The following is a 15,400-nucleotide window of genomic DNA, read 5'->3' as shown; positions in this document are numbered from 1 at the left end:
ACTGCCAGAATGTGAAGTGCAGTAAGTAGAACACAAGGGCCTGGACTGAAAGGACAGATCAAAATTGGACTAAAGCAGAATTGTTTTCTTTCTTTTTTTTTTTTTTTTTTCAGAATTGTTTTCTTCAGGTCAAGGCCAGATTAAAGTGGGATGGGATTCATCGGGTAATAAACAACCACAGCCCTTTGAACATGACAGCGACAGAATTATGTTCAATTTTTAAATCCATTCTCACAAGACCAATGTTATAAATCTGAAATAGGAAAGACAGGAATAGAAGCAGTTTATAGGAGAAGATGATAATTTTTGTTTTGGACATGGAATAAGAAACCGTTCGTATGAAGTCTTGGCAGTGATTTCCTTCACCCACACCCCTACCTTGCCCAACCTGATTTCTTTCTTTCTTTCTTTCTTTCTTTCTTTCTTTCTTTCTTTCTTTCTTTCGTTTATTTATCTGAGATAGACTTACATGCATGCAAGTGGGGTAAGGGGCAGAGGGAGAAGGAGGGAAAATCTCAAGCAGACTCCACACTAAGCATGGACCCTGAGATCATGACATGAGCCAAAACCAAGAGTCCATTGGTTAACTGACCGAGCCACCCTGGCTCTCCTCCTTTTTTTTTTTTTTTTTTACTTAAGACACTGAGAATCCCAGAGATCACCTACTTGTTATTATATGTCCAAATCCATACAGTAAATCAGTGGTGTTTTGAGGTTTTGATGGGATGCTCCATGGAGACTTCCAGCAGGAGGCTGGCAATGTGAATACAGACATCACTCTGGAGTTGAGACTTAAACTTACAGATTTGGGGCTCCTCCTCATAGAATTTAAAAGAACATTCACGGGGTGGGGGAGGGAAGGTAGGCAAGAATAAAGGATAAGGATAAAAGATAAATTCTTCGATGAAATGTGGCCACACCAGGTAAGTAAGAAGGCATGGTTTAAATCAACTGGAAACTACTTTGGCACAGAAGCCCTGAGTCTCAGTTTGGAGAGTCTGAATTTGAACCCAGACGCTTTGTTCTTCCTGTAGATTCCTACCTGGAATCTTTGAGACAAAGGACTCCTTGCTGACAGTTTTGTTTGTTTGTTTTCAAGATTTTATTTATTTATTCATGAGAGACAGAGGCAGAGACACGGACAGAGGAAGAAGCAGGCTCCATGCAGGGAGCCCGACGTGGGACTCGACCCCGGGTCTCCAGGATCACCTCCTGGGCTGAAGGCAGATGCTCAACCTCTGAGCCCCCCGGGCTGCCCTGCTGACAGTTTTTTGAAGGTTACGTACGTTTTCTCATTTAATTTTCACAAAGATTCTATGAGGTATGCACTTTTCTTTTTCCCATTTTATAGATGAGTGAGTTGAGGGATAGGCAGTCTGAGGAACTTGCCTAAAGTCACACAGTGGAATGGCTGGGATCACAGCCCACTCATTCTGAACCCTGGAATCCATCCTGGCGAATACCAAGTGTATGTGCCTCTGTTCTTTCATTTTCTCCTCATAGTCACTCTGTTTATGCATCTACCGAGACAGGAGCTTCATGGATCTGAAAGCTGTGAAACGGAAAATAATCAATGTCACTTAATAAAATTTAGTTTGTCTTCTTTTTCTTATGGAGAAATATATAACCTTCAATTTTTTAAAAATACCAATGACTAGAACTTTGATTATGCCAAAAAGATCTTTATGGGCAGAAAAATAAACAGGAATAAAATGAGGAAGAGTGAGGGAAGCAAAAAAGAAAGAAAAACAAAGAGAATTAGAAACCGATTGAGAGAGAAGAAAACATATGTAAGGCGTTTCATACAAATTTATGAAACTCCTACCATGTAGCAGGTGCACTGCATACTGTGGCAGCATCTGTTGGTTTCCCACTCGGCCAGCCCTCACTCTCCCTGCCGTCACCACCCCCCCCCATCAGAGACTAAGATCACCAAGTACCCTGACAGCTGTGGCATCAGTATGTAACCCAATCTTGTCTAGATGAAGACATAAAGAGGTATACGAGGAGAACCCAACCCTCCTGCCCAGTTGTGATGTGTGGGAGATAACACCTGGAGCCTTGGCAGCCATCTTGCAGCCATGAGGGTTCATATCTAAGGATGAAAACCAAGAGAAATATGGAAAGCCTCAGTTCTTTATGACATCATGAAGCCACCAAAGTAACCAACTCGATGGTTATCTAACCCCTACACTCCTTGTCTATTAGGATAATGCATACATTCATTGCTTTGGCCTCTTTTAAATAAGTATTCTGTTAGTTGCTGCTGAAAGGATCTTAATCGCACTAGCATTCACGGAATTCACATTCCCTGAATGCGAAAACTCTTGTATGGCAAGTCTACAAAGACTCCACCCAGTGCTGGGAATGTGGCCTCCTCTGAGTTGCCCATAGGCTTCTTGATCTGACTCCACAAGGAGACAGGGAGGAATATGGTTGGCATTAAGGTCACTGACTCACACCCCTCTTGTTAGTCTTTTGCTCAGTTTTGATGGAGAAAGCAGCAGTCACTGCCCAGGAGGGGTAAAAACCCCTCAGGGATGAGAATCTCTGTCACAGCAGGAGATTTGCTACTGAGATAAACAGGTGAGAGCTTAGGGTGAGGGGATCTTTACTAAATTGAAAAGAATGAGACCATTAATATTGTCCTGGAGCGGTAGGGACTATGGCTTATTCAGTGACCTTCCTCTTAGGAATTTACTTTGGGAAAAAGGCCACTAGAATTTCCATAAATAAGTGGATATGAGTGGTGCAAGGGGTGGACTGCAGTGAGTGCTTTGGTATGCTGCCCAAATCCCTCTTCAGATATCAAGGGCTTATTTCCCTGGGTTGTTGCAATTGCTGCTGTGACATCGTCCCCAGCTCTCGACCTTCCCAGCAAATTGCCTCTACTAAAGACAATTGCCAAACCCAAGGTCATGCCCCTTTCCAGCACAGCCTGCAGGCCATGCCTCCTCATCTTGGAGGTAAAAAGGCCCTGTTCCCTCACTCCGTAGGACAACTCAGAGGGACCATCCAAGCTTCAGCAGGGTCAAGTGGGGCCTTCCCTGAAATAACATTGCAGTCCAATGTCTCCTTCTGCCCAATCCTGTTTCTTTCCACACATGTTTATCTCAAGAGTGCGTTATAATAAACTGCTTGCAAACTAATTGCAGTCCCAGTGTCTTCTTCCCAGGGAACCCAGGCTGCAACATCCGGGCCGAAATCAGAGTAGGCTTTTCTGAGGAAGTGATCTTAAGTTCTGCAGAGTAAATAAGAATAAATCAAAAGAGGGGGCCGGGACATGTAAGTCAAAGGCAACGATCCTCAATAGGAGTGATTTTCATACCACCTCTTGCCTCACGAGGCATTTGGCAGTGTCTGAAGACATTTCTGGTTATGAAAACCGGAGGTTCCTACTGGCATCTATTGAGTAGAGGCCAGAAATGCTGCTGCACATCTTACATCATGCAGAAAAGCCTTCCACAATAGAGAACGATCCAGTCCAAGATGTTGGTGGTGTCATAGTTGAGAAACCCTGGCCTACGGCAGTGGTCAATGCACAGGCTCTGAAATGGGAGAGAGTATGAGACATTTGAAGAATTAGAAGCCTAATGTATCTGGAATACAGAGTGACAGGGAGGCAAGAGGAGGGAAGCTGCAAAGTAGTGCAAAGAAAGTTGATTGTTTTTTTTTTTTTTAAATATTAATGGAAAGCCATTGAACGTTTCTATGCTAAGGACTAAAATGATCAGCTTTATGTTTTTAGGAAATCATGCAATCTAGTTCATACGTAATGAACTGGGGGGAAAAGAGAAGTTATCTAAAGATCATGTGGAGCATGAATGTTGTGTGGGGGCTAAGAGAAGGCCACCCCAAGGGGGGCCATTTTGGCATATTTTGAGTTAAAAGCAATCCACACCCAGCAGATTCAGAAAAACCACCTCAACTGCCCACTCTACCAGGAAGAGAGCTATTCACAGAGACTCCCTTTTATCTAAGAAACTCACCAGCATAATAAGACAAGCTCTGTTTTCTAAACATCTCCCTTCACCTTTGTGCTAATAGGCTTTCTCCCCTTTATATCTTCAGACACCTACCCCTCTCCTTAGCTCATACAAGCTTCATGCTGCCTGGCTGTCTTTGGAATTTCCATGCCTGTGTGGATTCTCCATACGTATGCTATTAAATTGGATTTTTCTCCTGTTAATCTGTCTCATGTCAGTTTGATTCTCTAAATCCAGCTGGAAGGACCTTGAAGGGCAGAGGGAATTCTTCCTCCCCAACAGTGGCTTCAATCAGCATGGCGACAGGGTGAAGGAGAAAGTATTTAAGAAGTACCTGGGAGGAGGAAGTAATAAAACCTAATCACAGAGAGAGACAACATGATGTCATGTTTATATACACAGACTCTGGAGGCAGAGGACACGGGTTCAAATTCCAACCTTGTCATTTACTAGTTTGGCAACCTTGAATGGTTTATATTTAATGTCTCCATGTTTGGGTTTTTGGTTAACCTGCTGTTATGACTATGAAGTGAGTTAATTTGAGGAGTGCCCAGCACATGATAAATACTATATAAATCTTAAATAAGTCAAATAAATACAGAGATACAGGGTGTCTCCATGGTTCTGGCTTTTCTGATTTATGTAGCTGTAGGCAATTATGCCATTCTCTGCACTGAAGAATTGGGATGAGAGTCTTTTGTTTTGTTTATTTTTTTCCTTAAGGGTTAAAAGAGTGGGTGGGGTCACACACAGGACAGTAGTCAAAACCTCTGAGAAGCCAAAACTTTATTTCTAAGGAGATATAGAGGACTGTTTTTAAAAAGTGCATCCTGAATATTTTCTAAAAAAGAAAAAAGAAGAAGAAGAAGAAGAAGAAGAAGAAGAAGAAGAAGAAGAAGAAGAAGAAGGAAGAAGAAGGAAGAAGAAGAAGAAGAAGAAGAAGAAGAAGAAGAAGAAGAAGAAGAAGAAGAAGAAAGAGGTCCATACTAAACAAAACACTTTGCTATAAACCAGGAATATCAAGTAAATATTGCCTCCCCAAACTTTCATTGCAACAAAATATTCTAGGCTTGATTCTCCTTCTTTCCAAGAAGTAATTAAGCAGTGAGCTAATATTGATTCAATTATCTTTTACTACTTTGTAACATTAACTTACTTATCAAAGTAAAGACATTCTCCTCTCAATATATCAAGAATTCCATGAACTCTAAAGATAGTTTTAAGTCTCTGAGTTAATACTCATCTTATTCTTATTTAAAAAACAATTTTTTTCCCTTTCCTTCAGATGTATACCCTCTTCTTATTATGCAGGACCAGGATTATAGCAAAACTAATTTAAAAAATAATATTTGTGGATATCATTTTACCCAGGTGGTTGGAAGCAAATCTAAATTTGTAAATGTATCTATCCATGTGAAGACATCAAAGAAAGATACATTTGAAGTGCAATCATTCAAAATTGTAATGCTAAGGACTATATTTCTTTGCACAAAAATGCTGAGAATCTTTGTTTTTTTTCTAATTGTTTACTTAGAGCATAGTGTTTCAAAAAAATGAAAAAGATTTTTAGGAGTATTGTGCCTGGCAACATTTCTATTTCTCTACTTCTACAATCTAATTTGGTTAATTGCATGGATTATTAATATGAATTTTTTTAAAAAAAGAAATTAATTTAAAAAAAAGAAATTAATAGAGGGCTTAGGGAATTTATGTACTGCAATCCTAAAATAGAAAAAAAAAATCCCAGTGATCAATTTGAGGTGTTAATTGCATAGAGGAAAACAGAAGTTGTTTTACTTGTATAGAGTCTGATTCTAGAATTTTGTGAATTTATGCAAGATGAGGGGAAAAATGTTTGCTTCCTAGGTTCCTTTAAGCGTAAAATGGATCATCATTACCCAAGCCACTTACTTATATCCTTATGTCTTGCAAGGATATTGAAGTTTAACAAGTGTTCTTCTAAATATTATCTTACTCGATCCTCAAAAGACCCCAATGATACATGTATGGTAAAGCACAAGGGCTGTTTTACTGATATGGTAACCAAGAAGCAGATGTGAAGGCCACGTAGTAGATCTAACACACATCTGAACTTAAGTCCTCTGACTCCAAGACAAGAGCTATTTATTTCACTCCACCGTGATTTCCATTATGTGTGTTTTCTTCACTTGATTCCATAAACTTGGACCTTCTAAAAGAAGTCAAAGGACCTGATGAGATCACCAACATCAGCTGTTCTTGTATTTTCAGAAATATCTCAGAACTTGATGTAGTGGTGTAGTCGTTCAAGGCCTGTTCAAATCCAAATCTTCCTTCTATTTTCTGATAACCTTTGTTTTTAAAGTAGCAAAGATTTTACTTATATTTTAATTCGTCTTCCAGGGAAAGGTACCCACACTGTGCATGGATACGTTTAGCTGTCATGCAGTTCATGGTAGAAAATATTGCCTTACTAACTGCATGAATTGAAACACCTGTGTCTCAGGCATAGGCAGGCTACCGACCAGTCACTTGTAGCCCAAAGTCCTCGAGGGTCAGACAGTGATTTTGCAGGACTGAAGTCATTCTTATTTTCAGAGTCATTTGAAAACCTGTCCATTGAGGGCAGGGGCTCTGCTCGTTCGATATTGCATATCCAAACTGAGTGCAGTGTCTGGGACATAATATGTACTTAGTAAATATTTGTTGAACAAATGAATATGTGACTTTAATCATTCTCAGCAGGCCTCCAAAAGACTACATGCCCTTTAACTTCCCATTCGGCAATTATCTATTCAGTCAATCAAAAGATATTGAGTACTTTTACATGCCAGACAATTGTAGGTACTAGGGACACAGAAGAGAAAGAAAAATTCATTGGATTTATATTCTAGTGGCAAGAAGTCTCCAACTTAATAACAGGAATGAACAAAACAAAGAATTAAAATGGTAGATGGTGATAAGAGCCAAGGGAAAAAATAAGTCAAAACCTAGAGATAGGAAATATTGGATTGGTTCTCATATCACAGGCAAAGTAGCCAAGAGCCACTGTAGTTGATGAAACTATTGTTATCTCCAGTTCATGTTTTTAGCCACTAAACTGAGTATCTTGAAATTCACAGTTGTTTTTATTTTACAGGCTTGCAATCAAGTTTTTTTCTTTTTTTTACTAGGCACTACATACATATATAAATGCCATAGAATTTGTCATCTAAGAATTTTAATTTTAAATGCTGCCCCCTAATAATGGAGAAGGTTTTATAGGGTGCACCTGGTACACGTTAGGTGGATTCCTGATCCTGGAATGGTGTTCCAATGCAAGCTTTTGAAGCTCACAGTCCCAAACAGACAAATCGGACCATTTTCCCCCTGTCCCCCTTCCTTCCTCCCTCCCTCCCTTCCTCCCTCCCTTCCTCTCTTCCTCCCTTGCTTCCTTCTTTCCTTCCTTCTTTCCTTCCTTCTTTCCTTCCTTCCTTCCTTCCTTCCTTCCTTCCTTCCTTCCTTCCTTCCTTCCTTCCTTCTTTCCTTCTCTTTTTTTCCCAGTAGTTTTACCTAGTGCTATGGGTCTTCACAGTAGAGTTAAGTCTCCAGACACTCAGGGACAAATCTTGTGCCTAAGAAGGAGCTCTTCCAATAAAGACATGTGTCTGTCAGTTGAACTCTCCAAACTTAAATGACATCACTACCTAAGAACACCTTTGACCAAACTAGTCATTTTCCTCTTGTTTAACCAATGTGTCTAGAAATGGATTTGGTACAATAATTATGACATTTAAATGTATGTTGTCGATTATTATTTGTTATGTAATTATTAGAGATGCAGTTAGATTTTTAAATAAAACTTCTTTTAAAATGTGTTATTTCTAAGAAAAAAATGTATTCTTTCTGATTTTACTTCTCTCAGATTAAATGTCTTTTTAGAGTATTTGTGACATAATAAAATGAGCATTTTGAATGTGTTTAATCTCTAATAAACAATACTTTAAAGGTTTCCTTGCTATTTCACTGTTATTCTTGAGCTGGTTCACTGATTTGCAAATGTAATATTTCTTTGTTATTGGCTTTTCATCCCTTCCAAGACTTTCTAATACTAGTTGTACCTCCCCCCCCCCTCAAAAAAAGCTCTAAAATTCTGTTCAGTTCTGTACTAGGGACAACTTTTTCTTTTCTTTTTAAAAAAAAATTGTATTTATTTATCCATGAGAGACAGAGAGAGAGGCAGAGATGTAGGCAGAGGGAGAAGCAGGCTCCCTGCAGGGAGCCCGATGTGGGACTGGATCCCCACTTGGGGATCATGCCCTGAGCCAAAGACAGACACTCAACTGCTGAACCACCCAGGTCTCAAACTTTTTCTTTTCTTAACTCATGGCTCCATCAACCTAGTTTATTTCACTGAAGTCCTGTGATATGATTTTTGGTATTTAGCAAATTGTCTTTATTCCTTGTCATCATATCTTGTAAAATACTTTTGTAATATCCAACTTTTTGCAAATTGTCTAATTTTTCCATTTTTCTCATTTAAAAAAATATGTATTATAAAGCAAGTCTTAGTAAGAGACATGAAAAATGTCACCTGGCATTAAATAATTCAGTTTACTAAAATCCATCTTAAAATATTACCTGCCAAGGGGGCAGAGAGGTGAAATAGGTAAAGGGGATCAAAAGCACACTTACCCTGATGATCACTGCATTATGGAGAGAAGTGCTGAATCACTATACTATACACCTGAAACTAATAACATATTATATGTTAATTATATTTAATTTAAGAAAGAGAAAAGAAAAAAATACATTGCCTGCCAAAGATCCCTGCCAGGGATCTTTACTTTGCTTAGCACGTGAGAGATGTTCCATAAATATTGGTTGGGTAAATTGCATTCTTTTCAAAGTAATATGTTCAAAAATTGTTCCCTTGTTGCTATGGCCTGAATTGTGTCCCCACAAAATCCATATGTTGAAGCTCTAGCCCTCGGTATCATTGTATTTGGAAATAGGGTTTTTAGGATATAATTAAGACTAAATGAAGTTCATAAGGGTAGATTCCCAATCCAATAGGATCAGTGGCCTTATAAGAATAAGAGAAATTTCTTACCCCTTCCTCCTTAGTTCAGGGTGGCATATAAACCCGTTGCCTGGTGGGGAGCCTCCTGTCTTCGGGGTTCCTGTAGACACCAATTACTGTTTTTTTCTCTAGTTAATCTGTCTTATGTCAGTTTAATTATTAGACCAGCCAAAAAGACCTAAAAGGAAGAAGGGAAAAGTTTTCCTCCCCTACAGTTCCTGTGTCCTTACAAAGGTTCTCAGTTCTAAAACTAACAGAGCTGAGTCACAAAGACCAGAATTACTTGGGTGATTGATGGAGTTTAATTACACCAGTGGAGCAAAAAGACAACCTGAAGCAATAGTAGCTGATGACTAGTAGGGAGAGCTAGTCAGTACATGCAGGGGTCTGGGACATGCGGATTGAGCGGTGTGGAAAACAGCAAACACAGACAGTATGCAGGGAGAAGGGGCACAGCTGCAAAAGAGCAGTATCACCCTAGAAAGATGGCATCAGAGGCTGTGCGGTGGGGAGGAAAAGCCGTTGGCTATCCAAGAGGTCCTTGTTCCCACGTGGCAGAAATTTCGATCATCAGAGTTATTTCTAGTTTAAAAACAAAAGGCCCTGAAAGGCATAAATTGCATGTACATTTATCTGTATCTGCTGCCTAGCCAATGATAGTTATTTCCTGAGACAACGAAAGTTGAGGTTTTTGTTTATTTTTCGTTTGTTTTTAAAGAAAGTGGAGAAAGTGAGCAATGTGTCATTAGGTGGATTGCTGAATGGAACCGTGTTCTTCTACCCTGATCACCTGTAGGCTCACATTTCATGATAGTCATCAACTTAACCTCATCCTGACCTCTGCTACTCTGCGTAAAGTCATAAATAGAGCAGACAATTGGCTTTGCAAGTACTTCAGGCCACTCCAGGGCAATTTATCTTACAAACTAAACTCTAGCATTTAACAGAATAGAACAATACTGGCAAAACGTGGCCCCCCACTATAAAATACTTAAACTTTGCTCCTCCTCTCCTCTGTTCTTCCATACTTTTATATTCCTACTTAAATAATCAACTAAAATGGTTCTTGCTCCTTGTAGTCTTCCTTAATTTCCCAAGTCAGCATTCTTCTTCTCTCCTGTGTTCCTATGACGCTTGATTTACTTATCTGTTATATTTATTTAATTGTCTTAACTCCACCACATTATAAAAAATATACTCTTACAAAAGTAAGGCTTCACTCATCTGTGACGCTTCCCAAGGCCACCTTCAGGCTTATCTAACTCAAGGATATTTTCTCAGAACTTGATCCAGTTTATCACTTTGGTCTATATTTTTTATTGTAATTTTCTTTGATCTCCATCTAACTGACCTGGTTATAGTAGTCAACAAATGAGTGTTTGTAATAAATGATTCCGGGGACCATAATCTATGTATACATCATATTCAAAATTCAAAATTAGGAGTCTGAAGGTGTAAAATTGTCCCGGCCTAAAAGAGGAATATACAAAATAAAGTACTGGGTGTCTGCTGGACTTTCACTGAGTCTCCTAAAAGTGCAGCAGCTATGAAATCAACATCAGATTCTATAGGAACTGAATCAAAAACAAATAATACTGGTCAGCAAACAGGTATCTGGTCTGTAAGAGCAAAAGGCAGAAAGAAAAGTGATGGCTTTGAAGGATATCGGCACTTCCACATACTTTCATCTGTGTATAATGTGAAACTACAGAAGCTGCTTTTTGGTATTATAAGCAACAGTCTCTACCCCAGGGAGGCACGTTGACCCAAAAAGATGAAAAATAAAAAAAAAAGAAGAAGAAAGAAAAAAGATCTAGAGCATTATTCCAATTGGCGTAAATGTTGCCACAAGGGAATTTTGAAATATGTTTTTATTGTACCTATCACCACGAACATCATAGATAATGGCTTATATCCAGATACCAATGGTATCATCTGGAAATGTTGGCACTCCGCGGTTGAATAGTCTGTATATGATTACAGCTCCAACGATTTGCAGAAGTGTTATGGTGACACTGACACAACACCATGCACTCTGTCATTCTTTTATCAAACATTTATGGTTTCTGTTGCGGGGGCTGAATTTTTCTCTGTTTTTCAAGGTTCTTTTGGCTGATCTAATGACGGAATTGACATAAAACAGATTGACAGGAGAAAATCAAATTTAGCTTTGTACATTTAGGAACCCCACATATATTGAGACATTTAAAGACAAAAAGGTAAAGTGAGGTGTATGTGCCTTCCTGAGCTAAGCAATGGGATGGGAGTCTTAGGGCTTCAAAGAGGAGGAGTGCATTTCACAGGGCAATTAGAAAAAGAGCACACGTTTGGTCAGTAGATGTTTGCCTTGCGGTACAGATGGGTCGGTCAGATAAAATTCATCTCTGATAATAGCTCTTATTCTGGGAAAGACACCCAGCTTAGATTCTTCTAGGTAGTTATGGGGGAAACAAAAGTTTCTCTTGAGCCTGCAGAGTCTCACTTGTATCCTGCTCAAGGTTGTCCACATGCCAAGAGAGCACATTCTAGGGAGACTTGTTCTGAACATTTTCATTTCCTTTGTATCTAGGAACTAAGGGCACCCATTTGCACGAGATGCAAACAAACAGATAAATACACATGCTCCTAGGAATAATGGAAGCCATTACTTTTGATTCTATCTGGAAAGGAAAAGACCGGGAAAAGGAGGAGCCTGACCTAGTTTCAGGAATGATTAGCTTGCTAAATAGGTGGAGACGGGTGGGGAAGGAGAGGTTTTGCAGACAGAGGGAATGAGTACAAAGGCCCAGAGGTGTGAACGGATAGGTAGGGCCAGGGAGATCTAAGTAGAAAGATTTTGCTGAAGCACAAAGTTCAGTGGACAGAATTGCAATTAGAAGTTTGAAGATGTAGGCAGGAGGGCCTTGTTTTGACATTGGACTTTATCCTACTGGCTAGTGGCTCTCTTTCGCGTGCATAAGAATCACCTGGGGAGCTTGTTAAGCTGTCCCACCCCTGATTTTCAGTAAGTCTAGGGTGACATCCAGAAAATGTTTTTAGCAGAAGTCCTCAGCGACATTTTTGAGGTAGTTTTTGTTCATACCTTGAGGAAAGAGCTACAGTAATTGGAAGATGTTTAGGCATTCTAACCAGGAGCACAACATTCCTCAGGATAACTTGGGGTGGGAGGAAGGAACCTGGATGCCCTTGATTTGATCTGTTCAGTAAAACCCTTGGTCTGGGAGTAAAGAGACCAAGTTCAGTTTCCTTACTAACTAGCTGTGCTTCTTCAGAGTAGTTCATCTAATTTATCGGACTCTCATTTGCATCTTTCGTTAAAGAATAATATGGCGAAGCTTCCTTGGAAGTAAGATAAAAAGTAAAGCTAAAAATGCTTTAAAAATGCTTATGCTTTATGCCCCTCTAATGGCAGTTTTATGGTTTTAAACTATGCAAATGTTACAGGCTGATTAGATCCAGGAAGCGACCCAAATTAGTAGTATTAATGGATACCAGCCAACACTGAAGTTCACGTTTTTGAAAACACTGTCTTTCCTTTTACTTTTAAATGGTGTAGACGTCAAGGAGTGCATACAGTTACTTGTTCTAGTTAAAGATCAAGGTAAGCTTTTCTCCTCATTAATTTTATTATCTGCCACATTTAGAACTGGAAAAGATATCCATTTTAATTATTTATGATATTTTTTAAATGCTCCAATAGTTTTAGTGCAACAGCTTTTAATGATTTATCTATAATGCATTGATATGCTAAGAATGTCTTCATGCCATTATCTATATTGCTTAGCTTTTCTGAACCTTTGTTTCATTTTATAGGTTGCCTAGTAGTTTGTAGAACAAAGTTTGATTTCTGGCTTTGTGAATACCTATGAAAATTTCAAGGGACTGCTTCTTTCATGCCTGAGTAAAAAGCTAAAAATTCAGACTTTTCAGTTAGCATTCCTCTTAATACACTGGTAGAGCAAAATCAATGAGTTTGTTTAATTTAGAATAAGTGATTTAACCTCTTGGGGCCTCAGTGTCTTCTACACTTATTTTCAAATAAGTAAATGTCTGGAATTTTTTTAAACCTGGCAACGTATTTATTTAAACATCACGTCAGTGGGATTGAAGTCACAAGTTCATAAATCACATGACAGGTATTTCTTTTTCCTCTTTGTTTCAAGGCTACAGATCACAAGCGGTTAGCCATCTTGCAAATACATCGATTATGTATCAGAAGACTCAAAAAATAATAAGCCAAAACACTGGGAAATGAATGAAAACACTTTGCTCTTTGTTTTGGAACAGCCACTGAGAGTATCCTTAATCATGAGGCTAATTGCTTAGAATTTAAATATGGGGCAGCCCAGGTGGCTTGGCGGTTTAGCACCACCTTAGGCCCAGGGCCTGATCCTGGGGTCGCCAGGATCAAGTCCCATGTCGGGCTCCCAGCATGGAGCCTGCTTCTCCCTCTGCCTGTGTTTCTGCCTCTCTCTTTCTCTCTGTTTTTCATTAATAAATAAAATCTAAAAAAATAATAAAAATAAATAAATAAATAAATAAATAAATAAATAAATAAATAAATAAATATGGGTTCTCAGAACAAAAGAGGAAAGACATGGTCAGAACTCCCCATTGGTATCCTCCTAATAATTTCCTCACCGTTAGAAATTCAAATAGCTAAGAGATACTTTATGCAAAAATTGCCAGGAGTTGTTACAAGCATTTTGAATACATGACCTCATTTAATTATCTCAAAACCTCTACAAATATGAATATGCCTCCAATTTTTAGATTGGGGACACTGATGCACAGAGGTGTCGGGCATCTTTCCCAAGGTAACACCAGTGGCTAGACAGTAGAGCTGGGATTCATACCGAAGGAGTCTGACTCTAGGACCAGCCCCTGTAACAACATCTCATTAGACTGGATCAGTCTCTCTCGATTTGGACACACGCAAACAAACAGATTTTGTCATCGGTCACAAGCAATCACTTAAATTTTTGCCAACACGTGATGTTCCCAGTTTCCGTGATCTCTGCCAAGGTAATAACAGTGGGCTGTGAATTATGTAGAATGAAAATACCATCTCTTTATTTTCTGTACAAAAAGCAGAAGCTTCTTCAAATCTATATTCATACATGTTGGAACGATTCATTCAGAAGTTCATTTTAAAAGTGGATATTTAAATGGATCCATGTGGAATAAAGACAAGACCACCGTTCCCACCCAAGTTACTGGAACTACAGGACTAGAAGTCAAGAAACCTGATTTCTTAGGCCAGTGCTGCCACTAACCACCTGTGCGCTCTAAAGAAAGCAAATTCTCTTTCTTTGCCTTGTTCACCCCACGACCCCCACCCCATTGTAACATCACAGGACTGGACTAAGAAGCCTCCAATATCCCTTTCAGCTCCCAAATTTTGCGACTCTATAATTAGGAATAAAAGTGTTGCCCATCCCTCAAGCTATACATGAATAATAGACCATCCCAGGTCTCTGAAAAATATGCCTTTAATCTCACGCTAACACCTCTGGCTCCCGGTATCTCGGGAGGGCTATACCAATCACATTTAGCTGCTTCGCTTATATAGTTTATGGCCAGAATTGGTTTGCTTTAGATAACACACTCTTGTGCTGTGCCACTGTTGCTAAGAGACGGTTTTGTAAATAAAAGTTACTTTAAATATACATCCTGGTGGAGGGAGGGGAGAAAAGAACCATGGAAAGCCACTAATTTCACCTATCTTTTGAGAGGACTGAGACAATGCTTTCAATAAATATTTAAAAGGTCCACTTTGAAGAGCATCTTCAGATTACTTTGGCTTTCTAAGATGAAACTGAGTGGAGAGAGGGTGAGGCTAAGGTCAACAGAAACCATGAGCTATGTTGTTGCTCGGCGGCTTGGCCGGTGTGAAAAGACACTGCTCTCGCTGCGATGTGGCCCAGTGCGGGTATTTCGTGCCTGCCATTTATTTCTCAGTCTTTTCATCTAAAAACAGGAGAGGATTTGGTTGTCATCGTTTTAGGAAGATCTGGGAAGTGCTTATCTGAGGAACCGCCGTTGAAGGCCGCAGAGATTCCAGCTGGCAGGCCCCGTCCCCCCAGCAGCTCCTGCGTGTCGGGCACTAACGGGCGAGCATCCCGAGGTCTCGGCAGGGCACCTCCACCACAGGCTGAAATCCCCCGGGGGTATCCGTGTCTTAAAGCCCCAGTGACTCCCACCCTTCTGGGCCCTTCGGGGACACCAAGGAGTGAGGCACAAGCTCTTGCCGGCTCATGCCTTGCAGGGGGGTTTCTGTGCAACTGGCCTTGACAGGATAAAAGGCTGGTCAGTGAGAGACAAGGGGTCTAGAGGGTACCTGCCAGGCTAGGAAGAGAAAGAGCTGGAAGCA

At 39.8% G+C, this 15,400-nt stretch overlaps 1 long non-coding RNA gene across 1 annotated transcript; it reads right to left on the bottom strand.

Moving 5' to 3' along the window:
* Nucleotides 1-1,149: 1,149 nt before the first annotated feature.
* LOC129516964 (uncharacterized) lies at nucleotides 1,150-9,121 on the bottom strand. The gene is made up of 3 exons (XR_008665908.1): nucleotides 9,058-9,121; nucleotides 8,640-8,697; nucleotides 1,150-1,552 (listed from the first exon to the last, which is right to left on the bottom strand). It is a non-coding gene; the product is annotated as an uncharacterized LOC129516964 (long non-coding RNA).
* Nucleotides 9,122-15,400: the final 6,279 nt, after the last annotated feature.

This window comes from Nyctereutes procyonoides, unplaced genomic scaffold (genome assembly GCF_905146905.1).
Source record: "Nyctereutes procyonoides isolate TBG_1078 unplaced genomic scaffold, NYPRO_anot_genome, whole genome shotgun sequence".
NCBI lineage: Eukaryota > Metazoa > Chordata > Mammalia > Carnivora > Canidae > Nyctereutes > Nyctereutes procyonoides.
This window is presented reverse-complemented; position numbering and strand designations above follow the sequence as displayed.